This window comes from Nuphar pumila, chromosome 11, assembly GCF_984573655.1.
Source record: "Nuphar pumila chromosome 11, dmNupPumi1.hap1.1, whole genome shotgun sequence".
Classification (NCBI taxonomy): Eukaryota; Viridiplantae; Streptophyta; class Magnoliopsida; order Nymphaeales; family Nymphaeaceae; genus Nuphar; species Nuphar pumila.
The window spans coordinates 118,897,606-118,916,512 of NC_143259.1; the positions used below are offsets into that span (position 1 = coordinate 118,897,606).

At 37.3% G+C, this 18,907-nt stretch overlaps 1 protein-coding gene across 1 annotated transcript in view; it reads right to left on the reverse strand.

Moving 5' to 3' along the window:
* The window catches only part of LOC149823124 (protein EXPORTIN 1A-like), a 94,743-nt gene that overhangs the window by 34,058 nt on the left and 41,778 nt on the right, over positions 1 to 18,907 (reverse strand). The window lies entirely within an intron of this gene.

An 18,907-nucleotide genomic window follows, 5' to 3' on the forward strand; every position in this document is an offset into this window, starting at 1 on the left:
AACATACATCAGAATACCATCTATTTCTATTCGCACAACCATATAGATAATAGGTTTATCAGTCGCCACAATTCAAGAAACAAGCAGGTAATTATTACTGAATCATACAACGTGTGTGTGTGTGTGTGTGTGAGAGAGAGAGAGAGGGAGAGAGAGCAACATACATATCAGTAAAAGGAAATGCTGGTCCTTATAGATAGGCAAAAAGGCCTAGTTGATCCAAGAATGGAAGAACTGTAATGAAGTATGCGGAAATATAAAAGCGGTGCACATGCACTATTACAAACCCAATATGGGATAATACACAAAGCACTAAGGCACTACACAAGCACAAAGTGCATACAAGACTTCAAACAGTCAAAAAAGATCAACACAACATAAAAAATATATCACTTGTTGCTCATAAAATGCTTAAGGGAAGCATTAACTAATGGGGATTTGTAGTCCCATATTTATAGGTAAACCCATGAAGTGGGAGCTCTCAAAGGAGTCATTGGGAGCCCCCAATGGTCATATTTATGACCGTTGGGAACTTCCAATGACTCTATGGTCTCAATGACCATAGTGCCCTTACATAATGACGCATACAAAAAAAGCAAAAAACAAAAAACAAAGAATATACAAAAATGTCCCTAGTGGACAACACCTATTACAATGAGTAAAAAGACAAAAATAACTCTAGTGGTATTAATTATTATGTAAGAATAATAAATATATATGTATATATATATATATTAACAACCGCTATCAAACTTACGGTGAAATTACCGAAAGTTTGTTAAAAAGAAAAATAAACCGAGGTGTAGCAAGAGCTTTAGTGAAGAAATCTGCAAGTTGGTATTCTAATGTAACATATGACAACTCAATAGTTCCTCTCAGATATTCATCGCGTACATAATGAAATCCATCTCAATGTGTTTGGTTCGCTCATGGAAGGTGTTGTTGCATGCAATGTAGATTACACTCTTATTATTGCAATACATATTCAAAAGATTTGAGATTATCACTCCCATGTCATTGACAGCAATCAGACCTTCCACGAACGAACCAAATACATTAAGATGGACTTTAAATTAAACTTAAATCTTTTGTCTGTTTCTCAATTATGTGATCATGTATAAAATATTTTCTTCTCCTCTCGTGGTTGTCAAGTACAGGATCGTCAGTTAGGGAAGTTGATTGGGAAAGGCCATAGAGAAGGAGGTTTGTACTACATAGAATTTTTGAAAAAACTCAAGAATACATTTTGTTGCGATGTTTATAAATTAGATTTGGATTTATGGCATAAGAGACTTGGCCATCCTAATATATCGAAGATTCATTATTTTCCAAAAATGACAAATTTTTGTAATTCTGAATATTTTACATGTGAAAATTGTATTCTTGACAAAATGAGGAGACTACCATTTCAATAAATAACTTTTGTTTCTTCCCGACCACTTGAGTTAATACATGCGGATGTGTGGGGTCCAGCACCTGTTACATCAAAGGGTAGTTTTATATATTATGTAAATTTTTTTATGATTTTATGAGACACATTTGGATTTACTTCCTTAAACACAAGTCTAAAGATTTTTTATATTTTCAAATATTTTACAATTTGGTCAAAAACGAATTCAAGAACAATATTTTCATTTTCACACAGATTCAAGGTACGTTTTTAACAACATAATTTAAAGACTATCTAAACTGACACAACTTTGTTTGTTAAGATTTATGATGCATGTATTATTACAGTACTCCTCGACGTGGACGATATGATCATCACTGGAAGTGATAAACAAACAGAGAGTTGAATACATTAAAAAGCTTCTCAAAACACATTTTGAAATGAATGATTTGGGAGTTCTAAAAAAAAAATGGTATAGAAGTTGCATATTCTTCTAAAAGTTAAATGCTCACTCAATCTAAATTTGCTTTATATATTGTTGTCAGATCTGGTATCCCAGATGATAAGAAGGTTGATACTCCCAAAGTTGTCAATGTCAAAATGAAGATTGATGATGTAGAACCACTTGAAAATCCAACACCACATAGACAACTTATCAGGGTATTGTCATATCTCTCAATTACGAGAATTGACATTGCACATGCAGTTTACATAGCAAGCCAGTTTCAACATGCTCCCACCACTGTTCATATGGGAGCAATTTTGTGTATTATTAGATATATCAAAACTTATATTTTTCGAGGACTTTTCTTGTTTGCTTCGTCATCCTTAGGTTTAATTGCTTATATTGATGCTAACTGGGAAGGTGATTCAAATAACTGACATTCAACTATTGGTTTTGTGTGTTTTAAGGTGACTCGTTGATTTCTTGGAGATGCAAGAAGCAACAAGTTTCTCTCTTCAACTAAAGCAAAATATCGAGTCATGGCTACAACCACTATGAAGGTGGTCTGACTAAGGACATTGCTGGCTGAAATGAGCGTTCTGAGCAGTGTTATTAAAAACGCGCCTCAAGGCGCAAAAAGCGCGCCTCGCCTCAAGGCGAGGGCCTTTGTGCCTTGAGGCGCAGCATAAAAGCGTAAATACCCTAAGGCGTACGCCTCATACGCCTTGAGGCGTACGCCTCAGGGCGAGGCGCGCCTTAAAGTGAGGCGTAGATGCCTCAATTTTTTGGTCAAATGGGGGTCAAAGCACCCATTTGACTGAAAATTAGGGTTAATATATCGAGGGCCCTCATTCTCTGCTCGTTTCTCTGTGAGGCAAACGGTCTGCGTAAGCTCACCCAACAGGGGGGGGCATTTAGCCAATCCCTTCTGCCTGGCTTGTGGCAGCAGCAATAGGGTTGCTGCAGTTGTCGCCAGCGGCAAAAAAAAGAAAAGTAGAAGAAGAAGAAGAAGAAGGGGAGGGCACTCACATGCGCAGTGGGCGGCGACGACGACTTTCTTGGTGGTGGTAGTGGAGTAGGCAGAGCAGAGAGAATGTGGAATATGGATTGGATATGGATCCGATATCGGATCCATATCCATCCACGAGTTTTGCTTTAGTTTATAATGTAACATGTGTTACTTATAAGGGGCAATTTTATCCCTGTAAAAGATAATTGTAACCCTATACTAATGAAGCACTAGCGCAGCAATCAAGACACTTTGGGCTGTTGATTTCTCAAGAAAGGTTCTCTCTCTCTCACGTGTTTTCACATGGTATCAGAGCACGCTGTATTCCTGGGTGAAAAAGGATCTTCCTCACGGACGTGAACAACCAAATCCTATTCCTCGACATCAGTTCACGTGCACTAGCCAAGATCTGCTGCAGCAAAAGCCGAGTTCTCCTCGTTCCTTTCAGAACTCGTGAATCTGGTCTTCCTCAGCAACGTGAATTAGTTCACGTGAATCAGCAACTAGTTTGTCTCCTTCACTCAAAAAGGGGGCCGAGTTCTTCTTATTCCTCGTGATTTCACCTTCTCTTCTTTTCTTAATTCTCATACAGCAACTGTTGTTTTTTTTATTATTCCTCTTAATCCACACACAGCAACTGTTGTAGTTTTCCTTATTCCTCTTAATTCACACACAACAACTGCACTTCATCTTCTTTTCTTAATTCACATACAACAACTGTTGTATTTTTTATTATTCCTCTTAATCCACACACAGCAACTGTTGTAGTTTTCCTTATTCCTCTTAATCCACACACAGCAACTGTTGTAGTTTTCCTTATTCCTCTTAATTCACACACAGCAACTGCAGGTCACTTCTTCCAGCAACTGCGGGTCACTTCTTCTTCCTCATTCATTCACAGTTTACACAAAAAGGCTGAATTTGTTTCTTCTGGTACCAATTTCTGTCATAAGCTGCGTCACTCTATTCTTTGTTTTCAGCCACATTTCTGTCATAAGCCTACAAATGGATTCTTCAGGCAATTCTAGTCTTTCCTCCAACTTCCTGGGGCAGCTGGTTTCGGAAAAACTGAATACAAATAACTATTTGACTTGGAAAAAGCAGATTACCCCTTTTATTCGCAGTCAAGATCTTTCAGGTCACTTGGATGGCTCCACTCAAATACCTCCGGAATTTGTTACCACCGAAGAAAAAGGGGATGGAGCAATGTCAAGCACCATTCGCAATCCTGTATTTACTGCTTGGATGAAACGTGATCAGGCTCTCGTCGCATATATCACTTCCACACTGTCGCAAGAAGTTTTGGTTTCTATCCCGGATGATTGCACATCCAAAGTATTGTGGGAAACTTTAGCTCAAACCTACTCTCAGATATCAGAGGCTAAGATGTTGTTTCTCAAGCGTGAATTTCAGCTTTTAAAGAAGAGAGCAACGACCATTATTGAATTTTTAAATCAAGTCAAAAGCATCACAGATCAATTAGCCCTTGTTGGATATCCAGTGTTCGACAAAGAAAAGGTGCAACAAACACTGAATGCCCTGGGATCAGAGTATCAGGTACTTGTCACTTCTTTATTATGCTTGCCTTAGTTGCCCAGTTTTGAGGAATTACGTGCTAAACTCTTCCAATACGAGATGTCTTTGAAAAGCATATCTGATGCTTCAGCAGGGCAATCATCTACGCATGAGATTCTTGTCACAGGGACGTTTGTTGATCGTACACGGGGAGGGCGTGGCAGAGGCAAGGGAAATCCAATCCAGGGTGGATGTGGGATACTACCTACACCAAATTCTAATGCCAATTTTTCAAAGAATGTTCCCACATGCTATCAGTGCAACAAGCGAGGTCATATCAAGGCCAACTGTTGGTTCAACCCACAAAATCGGAATAGAATGCAAAACACCAGAAATGTTGGAACATCAGGAACTGCAGGTACGTTCCGAGTCAGTGAAGATGCTAAGGATCTCCTTCTGTCTGCTATGGCCAACTTGAATCTGAAGCAAAATGATGATGGAATATGGTATGTTGACTCTGGGGCAGCAACCCATGTCACTGGTAATGCAGGTAAGTTCTCTACTCTGACTCACTATTTTGGAGAATCTAATATTGTAACCTGAGATGGGACTCACCACCCTATTTCGAACATAGGCAATGTCGTTATTCCTTTGTCTAAGTCATCTATTCCTTTATCTGATGTTGTTCATGCACCAAATATAAAGAAAAATATTGTATCTGTTTCCAAGCTTGTTGATTCTACCAATTCTTCTGTGGAATTTACTCCTACTTCTGTCTTTGTCAAGGATCTTCAAACGAAGGAGATGTTCGCTAAAGGAGAGCGACGTGGAGACATGTATGTCTTTAATGAAGATCCAGCCTCCAGTGTCCTGAAGCCCCAGTCTGATCTCGTCTCCAAAAGTGTCCTAAGTACATCCAAATGTAATAAGTCAGATCTCTGGCATTCTCGTCTTGGTCATTGTAGTCAAGTCTTTATTGAAAAGTTAGTGTCCAATGGTCTTCTTTCGAAGTCTGTTTCACCTTTATTGAGGAATAAAATATGTCCCAGTTGTCAGGTCTGCAAAAGTCATGTACTTCCCTTTCATCAAATAAATAAAAGAGCTTCTATACCCTTTGAGATAATATGTTCAGATGTTTGGGACCCAGCTCCTAATCCTTCCTCTTCTGGAAGCAAATATTATGTATCCTTTATTGACAGTTTCTCTCATTTTACCTGAATATTCTTTATGAAACACAAATCAGAGGTCTTTTCCATTTTCCGTCACTTTCATGCTTATGTTAAAAATCAATTCTCTCAAAATATCCAAATTCTCCAATGTGATGGAGGTGGTGAGTATTCCTCTAAAGAATTTTTAGATTTTCTCCAAGATAATGGGATGCATCGTAGAGTTTCTTGCCCGTACACTCCACAACAAAATGGAATTGCTGAACGTAAACACAGACATATTGTGGAAAGTGCAATGAGTATGATGCATGGGAGTAACTTACCCATTAGTCTTTGGTCTGAAGCCTTTCACATTGCCACTCATGTGATAAACCGCCTTCCTATGCCTATTCTTGAAAATCAATCTCCCTATTATGTTCTCTTTGGTGCACATCCCGATTATAATGAGTTACGAGTTTTTGGATGCACATGTTATGTTCATATTGACAAATCCATGAGGACTAAATTCCAAGACAAAGCCTCTATATGCCAATTTGTAGGTTATGCAGATGAACACAAGGGTTACAGATGTTCAGATGCTAATTGGTATGATCCATGGCTTAGTGCTGAACTTATTTCACATGTTGCCGAGCATACTATTCTGTCTCCTGAAAGCATACATGGTGAGACAGTTTCAGATGATGCATCACAAGCAGAGTGTCTAAGATACAAAGGAAATGTGTATACCAGGAGATCTAGAGAGCAAACGACTGTACCTGCTGAAGAACACACTGTATTGTCTAATGACAGAGAAGCACCAAGAAGATCAAGCAGGATAAGGCATCCTATTGAAAAGTGGGTTAGTTATGACAACTTTTCTATGAACTTTAAGATCTTTCTATCCCAGATTGAAAAACACGATGAACCACTTGGTTTTCATCAAGTTATTCAATCCAACAAATGGATTGAAGCGATGAATGAGGAGATCGAGGCACTTCATGAATGTCGAACATGGGAGATAGTTGGCCGTCCTCCAGACAAAAATGTTGTTGGTTCGAAATGGGTTTATAAAATTAAATATAAACCGGATGGTAGCATTGAACGGTACAAGGCGCGTCTTGTGGCCAAGGGTTTCACTCAAGAATATGGTCAGGATTATGATGAGACATTCAGCCCAGTGGTGAGATCGGGAACTATTCGCATTATACTTGGCCTGGCAATTGAACATGGGTGGATCCTCAATCAGCTTGATGTTAAGAATGCATTCCTTTATGGGGACTTAAAGGAAGAGGTCTATATGGAGCAACCTCAAGGTTATGCAGAGGGAAGCCCAAAAGAATATGTATGCAAGTTAACCAGAGCTTTGTATGGATCGAAGCAAGCTTCTAGGTCATGGTTTGAAAGTTTTTCCTTAGAAATCCATAAACATGGTTTCTTTCGTTCCCAACTTGACCATTCTCTGTTCATATATAGGAACGGTACCACTGTGGTTTTCTTACTCATATATGTTGATGATATTGTTATCACTGGTAATGCTCCAGACCACATTCAGCGAATTAAAGTTCTATTGACTATGCGGTTCAAAATGAAAGGCCTTGGGGAGCTGAGATATTTTTTTGGAGTAGAGGTAGATAGACAGGGTGATAAAATGTCATTAACTCAACATAAATACACTCTTGATCTTCTAGCTAAAGCAGGAATGACAGATTGTAAACCTCTATTCACACCCAGTGTTGTTAACCAAAGGCTCAGTATTTGTGATGGTGAGTTATATCCTGATGATGTTAAGTATCGGAGTTTAGTAGGTATGTTACAATACCTTACCTTCACTAGACCAGACATTGTGTATTCTGTCAATCAAGTATCTCAATTCATGCATGAACCAAAGACTGGTCACATGGATGTTGTCAAACACATCCTTCGCTATCTAAAATGAACGGTGGGTGATGGACTCACATATATTCAATCTTCATGGAAATCACCAAAACATGACATACTAGCCTGTACAGATGCAGACTGGGCAGGGGATCCAGATGAGAGAAGGTCTGTTTCAGGATACTGTGTTTTCATTGTGAGAAATCTTGTCTCATGGAGTAGCAGAAAACAGAAGGCTGTGACAAGATCCAGCACAGAGGCAGAGTATAGATCTATGGCAGCTACCACAGCAGAAGTGACCTGGATTAGGCATCTTCTTACAGAGATGGGAGAGGATATCTCAAATTCGACACTTATGTGTGATAATAGAAGTGCTATACAAATTGCATTCAATCCTGTTCATCACAGTCGGACTAAACATATTGAAATCGATCAACATTTCATCAGACAAAAGATAGCCGACAAAGAGATTGAACCAGTTTATGTGCCTTCAGAAGACCAAGTTGTCGATATGTTTACAAAAAGTCTTACTAGTCATCGTTTCTGGTATCTGAAGAACAAGTTGCACATGGTTCAACCCCATGCACAACTTGAGGGAGGGTATTAGAATGTGGAATATGGATTGGATATGGATCCGATATCGGATCCATATCCATCCACGAGTTTTGCTTTAGTTGTATTATAATGTAACATGTGTTACTTATAAGGGGCAATTTTGTCCCTGTAAAAGATAATTGTAACCCTATACTAATGAAGCACTAGCGCAGCAATCAAGACACTTTGGGCTGCCGATTTCTCAAGAAAGGTTCTCTCTCTCTCTCACGTGTTTTCACAGATCTGAGAGGGAGCGTGGGGGAAACATAGAGAGGAGTGAACGAGAGAGAGACTGTCATGAAGAGTCGGGGGTGGAGGTCGGCTAGTGTCTGGATCAGGGTTGGATCCAACCTCGATCTAAACCCTTTATTTTAAGAGGGTCGGTTAGAGTGTTTGGATCTAGGTTGAATCTAAGTGGGTCGAACCTTGATCCAAACCATCTTAAGAGAGGGGAAATCGGTTAATGAGGTTCGATTGGGTTGGGCCCATTTGGACCCAACTCAATCTAATTACATATTTATTTAATATATATATATATATATATATCATTTGGGTGTTGTTATTTCAGATTGGATTGGTCATGTTGGATCCAAGATCCGAACAAAACCAAAAATGAGTCTCACATTGAATAGCTTTGGGTTTGGGTCCAAACGGACCCAGCCAAATTCTAAATACAACACAATTGCATTGAATTGGAATTGGATCCAATCCAATCTCAATCTAATGCAATATAACGTAGAGATAGATTTTTAAAATAGATTTGGATTTGTATCCAAATCCAAAACCACACCTACACTATATATATATATCATCTATAGTTAGGTCTTTGCATGTATTGACAATGAGTCCATATCCAATTCTAGACCCATAGTTCTTATCAATATGGACCTAGCTTGGATCCAACCTGTTTTAGAGATTGGATCTATCAAATGGATATGGTTTTATGACATTAAAGGTTTTTTGAGCGGTTCGGGTATCTTAAGACATCTGGCTATATATATATTCTTCTAAACCCGGATAGGGTTCATTGACAGGATCCAAGTCATTGTTATGATGTTTCACAATTTTGGACCTATTACTGGATCCCAACACATTTACATTTTTTTATTCATAATTTTAGATATTTTTTAGTCTTTTTTAAGTTCAAAAAAAAAATTTAGGCTTACGCTTTACGCCTCGCCTCAGATTTTGGTGGAGCGCCTCGCTACGCCTCAACGCTTTTCACAACACGGGTTCAGAGTAAAGAAGCATCATGATTGTGTTGTGACAACAAAAGTTTCATCTACATTGCTAGCAATCAAACCTTTCACAAACGAACCAAACACATTGAGATGGACTATCACTATGTACGAGAGGAATTCCTACATGGCACTATCAATTTTGAAACTCAATTGACATGTATTCCCCACCCGAGTCAGGTCTTAGGATAGAAATATTACTTTGAAATTGATTTTTGACCATCATACGAAATTCATCAAAGGAAAAAACATTTGATTTTATATCAAAGAAATAGACCCATACATATCTTGTGAAGTCATCAATGAAAACAACATAATAAGAATACCCCCCCCCCCTTGATATGACCAGAGAAGATCCTCATACATCCGAATACACCAACTTAAAAGGTCTTTAAAAATAAAAGTTCTTTGTGGAAAGGGGATATATTTTATTTCAAAGATACAATATTTACAACATTGTTTTCATTCCAATAAGTCTCCGCAAACGGGAATAGATACATCTTGGAAAAGCTAGGATGTCCAAGTCTTTTATGTCATATTTCAATATCCTTTTCTTAGAAATAATTACAAAATGACTTAGAGGGAATAAACAAAAAATCCATGTAATAAAGATCTCCTCTTCCAGTTCCTTGCCCAACCCGTTTCCTGGATCGAAGATCTTGCACGGTGCAACCTTTTGAAGAGAAAGAGATTTCACATCCACAATCAGATATTTGAGAAATGAAAAAAATATTTAAATTAAGTTTAGGAACAACTCTTATTTTTAGAACAGAGAATTTGTGAGAGAAATTTGAATTTAAAGTGCCAAAGCTTCCAATTTTTAAAGATGTCCCATCGACGATTGAAACAAACGATAAATTCGGACTGGTGCATATATCGGAAATAAAATCCTTATAAGGGATCATATGAAAAGAGGCTCTTGAATCAAGAATCCAAGAATACATACCTAGAGGAGAAGAGGAGGCAATAGCGACACCGAATGTAGATGATGATTTGAGTATTTGTTGAAGTGCCTCCGATAGTTGAGAAAGAGAAAATGTGCCTTTAGAGTCTCCTCTCTTTTGCTTGTCTCCTCCCTCTTGGGAATGGATTTCTCTTGGGTGTAGAATCTTCAATGGAAGCCACCTTGTTCTTGAAATTACCATTGAGCTTAGGACAATTAGTTTTTGTGTCTCGGCTCATTACAATAGTGGCAAATAGCTTATCTACCACCATAGTTACCACCACTGTAATTATTATTACTATAGTTATTTTGCCTCTCAAAGTGAGGAGGCTTGTAAGACTTCGCATGGTTGTCGGAATTAGATACCGTCAACACTTCATTTTCTCCTCTTTTAGACATGCTAAGACGAGTTTCTGAAAAGAAGTAGTCTTTCATATTTTGGGTCTGGATCTGGGATCCAAATCCAATCCGTGTTCATTATTCACAAGAATACCGCATATTCATTAATGGCTAGATTGTAATTTAGATATGTTGTAAAAGGGTTTTTTGGTACCCTAATCCTTGTACTAAGCAAATATATAATGTGAAGTCTAGTGTGCCGATTCCTGTGTGAGGAATCTTGTCTCTCTACAGCAGCATATTTTCTCCCTCTAGTTCTCTCTCTCTCTGTGTGATTGAATATCAGATTCTATGAATTCTAACATGGTATCAGAGCAACAATAGATCCAATCTTGAAGATCGTGACTTCTTTATGATCATCAAAATCAAGATTCTTGTCTCTTCCTAAGGTAATTCATTTTCATTCATTTCCATCCCCACTTCTTCCTCTTATAGTCTTTGTCAAATCTTTCTTTCATTCTTCTTTTGATTTCAAACCAAATCTCGGTAAGGCTATTTCTAAATCTCAGATTTGTTCACATTATTTTCTTGAAATCATGATTTTACCTTCTTATTTTTCGTTATTTCTTTGGGTTACTTTATATCATTTAACCCTAATCTTGTTTGCCATTTTTGTTCTTCTCAAATAGTTTCTCTTTCCTCTTCTTCTTTCTTGCCAAAATCCTTTCTCAACATCCTTCTTTCTTTCTTTTGTCTTTAAGTGATCCATACGTGATTTCATAATAAAAAAATCATGTCAAATCAGATCTTGATCCCGGCATGATTCCAAAACAAAAAAAAGGGTCACGTCAAACCTGTTTTTTTCTTAAATTTCTTTTTCTTTATCTTCCTAATCAGCTTCTTTGTTGATTGCTTTGTTGGATTTTTTTTCATCCTATCTAAGTGACATGCTCAATATTGGTCGAACACTGTTCAGATCAGATTTTACAGCAAGGTCTGGTTTACTGCCTCTGGTTTGCAGATCGTCAGCAAAAAAAAAGAAAAGAAAAAGGGCGGCAGATTTTATTTAAAATTAAATTTCTGTTATGAATCCAACAAATTTATTTGTGACTAAAATTCTGTTATGAATTCATTCCTTTTTTTGTTTTCATTCATTCTTGAATTTCGATTTTCTCCCTCTTTGGAATATGGATTTGTTTCCTTCCCAATCTGGCCTTTCCTAAGTTTTCTTAGTCAACTCGTACCGAGAAGCTAAAGAACTCTAATTTCTTAACCTGGAAGAGGCAGATCATCCCATTCATAAGAAGTCAGGATCTTTTTGGACATCTGGATGGCTCTATTCCAGTTCTTCCAGAGTTCATATCACAAGAAGACAAGAACGGTATGGGAGAATCTTCTCTTAAATATGTCAGAAATCCAGAGTATGTAACCTAGATGAAACGAGATCAGGCGTTGGTTGCCTATATTACTTCTACATTGTCACAAAAGGTGATTGTGGCAATTCTAGATGATTGTTCAGTTATGCAGTTATGGGATAGACTGGTTCAGACATATTCGCAAGTTTCTCAGGTAGGGTAAATTTTTAAAGAAGGAATTTCAAATGTTGAAAAAGGACTCCATGACTATCATGGAATACTTGAATAAAATGAATATTATTACAGATCAACTAGCCATTGTGGGTTGTGCAGTAAGTCACAAAAATATGGTGCAGCAAATTTTGAGCGGGCTGGGGCCCGATTATTACATGAATGTTACTTCCTTATTGTGTCTACCAGATTTACCTACCTTTGAGGATCTGCGTGCCAAGCTTTTTCAATATGAAATGTGTAATGAAACAAGGTACAATAGAACAGTAGGGAAACAAACACAATGCCAACAAAGGGCTTTAATAAACTCACTTAAAGTTGGTCACTAATGGACCAAATACAATCTCAAAAGAGATAAAAATACCAAACAGCACAAGAGGCATACAAGCCTATAAGATGGGAAAAAACTCTAGAGAAAACCCTCAAATGCTTCTAAAAGCATTGAGGAATAACAAGGGAGTGAGGCTCTATTTATAGAGCCGCACTCCAACACATGGGAGGTGTTAAAATGTAAAACTGTACATATATGTATATATAATAATATTATATTATTATATATATAAATACATTTTTCATTTCTTTCTTTTTTGTAATTTTTTTCCTTTATTTTTATTTTTTGTCTTTATGTCATCTAGTTCAGTTTGAACTAGAATGACGGTTGCTAGTCAAGTCCTGTCCAGACTTGACTAGCAATAGAGTTGTTGGACTGACACATTCCAACAGCTCTTAATAGAGTTGTTGGACTGTGCCCAACAGCTCTATTGAGTCCTCTTTCAGCTGTGTATATAAAGGGGTGCAGCCCCTCTTATATTTTACTCCAATGCTTCTTAAGCAATTGGTTTTTCATATCAATAAATAATACATTTTTTTTTATTTTGTTTCCAGTTATACCCTTTTTAAGGGTTATGCTTTAGTGTCATTCTTGACACTTGCCCTTGTTAATCTAAGCTCGTGTTTCGAAGATCCCCATTTCATTTCATGGTATCAGAGCCGCAGAAGTACTAAATCTTGAGGAAAAGCTGCCTCGGTTTCCGTGCCCGTTTGCAAAAGTGTTCGCCACTTGAAGAGAAGTGTTTTATCACTTCATTGGAGAAGATTTCACATCTTGTTGTATTGTTTTTTTCTTTCTTTCTTTTTCATTTTCCTTCTTGTTTCTCTTCTATCCCTATTCTTTCTCTCCTTGTAATCGATGGATGACAATGATAAAGTCACCATCATGCCTATGAAACTAAGCGATACGAACTATGTAACATGGGCTTCAATCATGAAGCACCATATATGGAGAAAAGGCTTATGAGGGATTGTGGATGGTTCCGATTCGGAACCTAAGCTATCTCTTACTAAAAAGGAGGGAGATAAAGAGGTCCCTCTATCGGAAGAAGAGAAAATCAAGGTTATTGCCTCATACGAGAAGAAATGGAAAGAATGGAGAATATCTCATGCGAAGATAATGTCATGGCTTATCAATAGCGTTGACATTAAAAAATGCTCAAGTCTTGCCAAATTTGATCATGCCGATAAGGCAAGGGAATACCTTAAGAATATGTATTCCCTTAAAGATATTGCACACGTGTGCAACCTCCAAGAAAAAGTTCGAATGATGACACAAGGAGACAAAACTATTCGTGAATATTACAATGGGTTGTCCGAACTTTGGGAAGAACTTTCCCTTTTAGAACCAAAGTGGCATTGTGCCGAAGACATCGAGCTTCGTCAGAAACAACTCGATGCTGAACATTTTTATCAGTTTATCACTGGATTAATGACGGAATTTGAAACCACTAAATCGGCCCTACTTCACCGGGGAAAAATTCCTTCTATTGTTGAAACTATTGAAGAGTTAACAATGGAAGAAAATCGTCTCCGGAAAGGTTCTTTAAAAATTGAAGATGATTCCGTTTTAGCCGTGTCTAGACTAGGGAATCATGTTCGATCATATAGGCCTCCTCACTTTAACCGACAAAATGGTGACTATGATAAGAAGAAAGTTATTTGTCATCACTGTCATGAACCGGGACACTTCAGGCCACAATGTCCCAAACTTAAGAAGCTGAGGGAAAAAAGAGCTGCAATTGCTGGATCGAAGCCTAAAGATCAGGATGCACCAGTTTCCCTGGCCCAACTAATGGAGATTCTTCAGCCTCTCATCAAAGGTGCCTCTTCATCATCTGAAGCTTCAACCGGCGCAGCAGCCTCATCTTTTTCTGATCTAGGTAAAATTTCTTGGTTTCTTGACTCTGGTGCATCTTTTCATATGACCCCAAATAATCAAAGTCCATCCAAATGTGTTAAAAATAAAACAAGTGTGTCAAAGGTCTTTACTGCTGATGGGATTTCTCTTGAAATAGAAGGAATAGGAAATTTTGAAAAAAAATTATAAAACAAAAAAATTTTTTATTTCAGAAATTAGACATATTCCCAAATTAAATTTAAATCTTTTATCTGTATCTCAAATTTCTGATTATGGGTGTAATATTTCTTTTCCTTCTCATGGTTGTTGGGTACATGATCGCCAGTCAGGCAAGCTGATTGGGGAAGGCCATAGAGAAGGACTCTATTACATGGATTTTTTGAAAATGCCGAAGAAAGCTTTTTGTTATAATATTCAAAAAATAGAGTTGGAACTGTGGCATAAGAGACTTTGTCACCCACATATAGCCAAAATCCAACATTTTCCAAATCTAGGGAAATTTTGTAACTCTGAATCATTTGATTGTAAAGATTGTATTCTCGGCAAAATGAAAAGATTACCATTTCAGAACATAACCTTTTTCTCTTCAAGACCACTTGAATTAATACACTCGGATGTTTGGGGTCCTGCACCAGTAATTTCTAAAGGAGGATTTGTTTACTATGTTATTTTTGTCGATGATTTCTCCCGACATACGTGGATGTACTTTCTCAAACATAAGTCTGAAGTATTTTCATACTTTCAAACTTTTCATAATATGGTTAAAAACAAGTTTCAAAATGATATTACTATTTTTCGCAAAGATTCAGGGGGAGTTTTTATCCACAGATTTTCAAAATTATCTTAAATTGCATGGCATCACACATCAAAGATCTTGTCCTTATACACCTCAACAAAATGGACTGGCAGAACGAAAACATCGCCATATTGTAGAAACCACTAGGACTTTATTAATAGCAAATCAAGTCCTGAAAGACTTTTGGGTAGAAGCTGCCTTAACTGCCACCTATCTCATTAATAGGATGCCATCTTCTTCGTTACAAAATATCACTCCCATTGAAAAACTTATGAACATTTCTCCAGACTACTCTAGACTAAGAATATTTGGGTGCAAATGTTTCATATTTACTGACAAAAATGATAAACTTTCCCCTCGTGCGATTTCCTGTGCCTTTTTAGGATATGCTGAAAACCAGAAAGGTTATAGATGTTTTGACTTCAAAAATAATAAACTATATGTGTCTAGAAATGTTTTCTTTCTTGAAAAGGAGAGCTTCTTTGATTTTAGAAAATTAAAAGACGTCACTGAGTACTCCTTTTTGCTAGATCTAACATCAACATCTGATGAATATGACCTTGATTGTAACTTTGATGATGATCAAAGAATTATTGATCTTAATGTTGAAAATGAAGAAGTTCATAGAGATACTAGTATTCAATATTCCAGGCGACAAGAGTCTAATCCTCCATGTGCACTTGAGAAATATTCTAACATTCCAACTAGACAATCATCCCGAATCTCGAGGCCTCTAGGAAAGTTTGTATCATACGAGTCTTTCTCACCCACATATAGGGCAGTTATTGCATTAATTCACTCATATGAAGAACCATCCACATATTTTCAAGCAAAAAATGATATCAAATGGATAGAAGCCATGAAAGCTGAATTAGATGCACTTGAAAAGGCTTCTACATGGAATATTCAAGATCTTCCTCCAGGGAAGAAAACTATAGGATGTCGATGGGTTTATAAAATTAAAACCAAGAGTGATGGTACTCTTGAAAGATATAAAGCCCGTTTAGTAGCCAAAGGTTATGCCCAAGAATATGGGATTGATTATGAAGAAACCTTTGCTCCGGTGGCTCGTATGACTACTGTCCGAACCTTAATTGTCTTAGCTTCTATCAAAAAATGGTCTATTTTTCAAATGGATGTCAAAAATGCTTTTTTAAATGGAAAGCTAGTTGAAGAAGTATATATGGAACCCCCTCCTGGTCTAAGTATTCCTAAGGGTAAAGTCCTTCGCTTAGAAAAAGCTCTTTATGGACTTAAACAAGCACCAAAAGCTTGGTATGATAGGTTTAGTCGTGTTATGATTGATATTGGTTTTCAATTCTGTTTAACTGACACTGCTTTGTTTATTAAGAATTCTGATGCAGGGATCATTGTTCTTCTTCTCTATGTGGATGATATGATCATCACCGGAAGCGATAAACAGGGAGTTGAAACAATCAAAACACTTCTTAAATCTCATTTTGAAATGACTGATTTGGGCTTGTTGAGATATTTTTTAGGCATTGAAGTTGCTTATTCTCCTAGAGGATATTTATTATCTCAGACTAAATTTGCTTTTGATATTGTTTTCAGGTCTGATATTACTGATGATAAGAAAGTTGACACTCCAGAAGTTGTTAATGTTAAAATGAAGATTGATGATGGAGAACTTCTTGCAGACCCTACTCCTTACAGACAGCTTGTCAGGCACTTTCCTATCTATCCATTACCAGACCAGATATAGCACATGTTGTTCATATAGCAAGTCAATTTCAACATGCTCCTACTTCTGTTCATATGGGAACAGTCATGCGTATTATCAGATACATCAAGTCCTCTCTTTCACGAGAACTTTTCTTATCTTCCTCCTCTTCTCTTGATTTAATTGCATATACTGATGCTGATTGGGGAGGTGATCCCAATAACAGACACTCAACCACTGGCTTTTGTGTCTTTTTAAGGGAATCATTAATGTCGTGGAGGTGTAAAAAGCAGCAGAAGGTATCTCTCTCATCCACCGAAGCTGAATACAGAGCCATGGCAACCACGACCATGGAAGTAGTTTGGCTCCGACGACTGCTTGCTGACATGGGAGCTGAAGCAACAAAAGCTTCACAAATGTGTTGTGACAACAAAAGTGTGATCTACATTGCCAGTAACAGAACATTCCACGAACGCACCAAACACATCGAAATGGATTGTCACTACGTCAGAGAGGAATATCTACACGGGATAATTGATCTGCCATATGTCACTTCAGAATATCAGTTAGCAGACTTCTTTACAAAGCCTCTCGCTGCTCCCCGATTTCACTTTCTCTTAGACAAACTTTCGCTCATTGTACCGTAAGTTTGAGGGGGAGTGTTAAAATGTAAAACTGTACATATATTTATATATAATAATATTATATTATTATATATATATAAATACATTTTTCATTTCTTTCTTTTCTGTAATTTTTTCCTTTATTTTTATTTTTTGTCTTTATGTCATCTAGTTCAGTTTGAACTAGAATGACTGTTGCTAGTCAAGTCCTGTCCAGACTTGACTAGCAATAGAGTTGTTGGACTGACACATTCCAACAGCTCTAAATAGAGTTGTTGGATTATGCCCAACAGCTCTATTAAGTCCTCTTTCAGCTGTGTATATAAAGGGGTGCAGCCCCTCTTGTATTTTACTCCAATGCTTCTTAAGCAATTGGTTTTTCATATCAATAAAGAATACATTTTTATTTTTATTTTGTTTCCAGTTATACCCTTTTTAAGGGTTATGCTTTAGTGTCATTCTTGACACTTGCCCTTGTTAATCTAAGCTCGTGTTTCGAAGATCCCCATTTCATTTCAGGAGGCAGTCCAGCTCTTTGGACTGCCTTCCCACAGTCATATTTTGACTGTTGTGCACAACAGTCATATTTTTGACTGTTGTGCCTAAGCTGTATGACAGTTTATTTATTATAATGTTAAATTACATTTCAGTCCCTAGTGGACTGTACTATATGATAAAAGACAGAAATACCCTTATTGGGTATTTGGATACAATTTTATTTTTAACACTCCTCCTCAAACTTATGGGGAAATCACCGAAAGTTTGTTAAGAAGATACAAAAATTGAGGTAGTGGAAGAGCTTTGGTGACGAAGTCTGCAATCTGAAATTCGGACTGGACATATGGCAATGTAATGGTCCCTTTCAAATATTCTTCGCGAACATAGTGACAATCCATCTCAATGTGTTTTGTTCGCTCGTGAAATGTGTGATTGCTGGCTATATAGATGACACTTTTATTATCACAGCATAGCTTTGAAGGTTCTGAGACATCAACACTCATATCGGAAAGTAGTGCTCTCATCCACACAACTTCAGTGGTTGTAGTAGCCATTGCCCTGTACTTAGCTTCCGTAGAGGATAAAGACACTTTCTGTTGTTTTTTGCATCGCCAAGAAATGAGAGAATCACCTAAAAATACACAAAAGCCAGTAGTTGAGTGACTGTTATTGGGATCTCCTCCCCAGTCAGAATCAGTGTAAGAAATAAGACTTAAAGATGAGGAAGAGGATAAGAATAGTCCTTTAGATATAGTTTTCTTGATATATCGAACTATTCTTAATACTGCACTCATGTGGACGGTTGTGGGCGCATGTTGAAATTGACTTGCAGAATGTACGGCATGCGCAATATCTGGCCTTGTAATGGACAGGTACATCAACGATCCAATAAGTTGTCGATAAGAGGTAGGATCATCTAATAATACTGCATCTTCAGCTCGCATTTTCGCATTTATTACTTCAGGAGTATCAACATATTTTGTGTCCGTGATTCCTAAACGCTCAACAATATCAGCTGCAAACTTGATTTGAGATAAAA